Source organism: Macaca nemestrina, chromosome 5 (assembly GCF_043159975.1).
Source record: "Macaca nemestrina isolate mMacNem1 chromosome 5, mMacNem.hap1, whole genome shotgun sequence".
NCBI lineage: Eukaryota > Metazoa > Chordata > Mammalia > Primates > Cercopithecidae > Macaca > Macaca nemestrina.
The window spans coordinates 128013021-128014239 of record NC_092129.1 but is presented as its reverse complement, the minus strand read 5'-3'; the positions used below and the strand labels follow the sequence as shown (position 1 = coordinate 128014239).

General features: G+C 37.9%; 1 pseudogene; it reads left to right on the top strand.

Moving 5' to 3' along the window:
- The first annotated feature begins 349 nt into the window (after window positions 1-349).
- On the top strand, window positions 350-912 carry LOC105490828 (GTPase KRas pseudogene; annotated as a pseudogene).
- Window positions 913-1219: the final 307 nt, after the last annotated feature.

The following is a 1219-nucleotide window of genomic DNA, read 5'->3' as shown; positions in this document are numbered from 1 at the left end:
AGATGCTTTTTAGCTACTACACTGCAATTTAGAAAACAATGACTCCAGGGAGAAGCATGGTCTACTATTTAGTGCATTGTGTAACATTAAGATCTACTGAAATTTGCTGGTTCTTTGAAATAAAATGAATCTTTAGAGCTTGACATTATCCTGCATCATAAATTGCTAAAGAACGGAATGAACTTTGAGTGTCTTACCTTGAGAATAAGTACATTCACTTAAAGTATATAAGACAAATACTGGCTTAGATGAAGCTCCACCACTACTCCCGGCCCCCGCCTTTCGGACTGGGAGCTAGCCTGGCGCAGGCACTGAAGGCAGCGGCAGGGCCAGAGGCTCAGCGGCTCCCATGACTGAATATAAACTTGCGGTAGTTGGAGCTGGTGGCGTAAGCAAGAGTGCCTTGACGATACAGCTAATTCAGAATCATTTTGTGGACGAATATGAGCCAACAATAGAGGATTCCTACAGGAAGCCAGTAGTAATTGATGGAGAAACCTGTCTCTTGGATATTCTCGACACAGCAGGTCAAGAAGAGTACAATGCAGTGAGGGACCAGTACATGAGGACTGGGTGGGCGGGGGAGGGGTTCTTTGTTTATTTGCCATAAATAATATTAAATCATTTGAAGATATGCACAATTATAGAGAAGAAATAAAAAGATTTAAGGACTCTGAAGATGTGCCTTTGGTCGTAGTAGGAAATAAAATGTGATTTGCCTTCTAGAATAGTAGACACAAAACAGGCTCAGGACTTAGCAAGCAGTTAGGGGATTCCTTTTATTGAAACATCAGCAAAGACAAGACAGAGTGTTAATGATGCCTTCCATACATTAGTTTGAGAAATAAAGAAAAGATGAACAAAGATGATAAGAAGAAAAAGAAGTCAAAGACAAAGTGTGTAATTATTTAAATACAATTTGTACTTTTTTCTTAAGACATACTTAAGTAAAAGTGATTTTTATACATTGCACTAAATTATTAGCATTGTTTTAGCATTACCTAATTGTTTTCCTGCTCCATGCAAACTGTTAGTTTTTACCTTAAATGCTTATTTTAAAATGACAGCACAAACTTTTTTTTCCTCTAAGTGCCAGTATTCCCAGAGTTTTGGTTTTCAAACTAGCAATGCCTGCACAAAAGAAACGGAATACCTGTGATTTCTGTCTTGGGGTTTTTTGGTGCATGCAGTTGATTACTTCTTATTTTTCTTACCAATT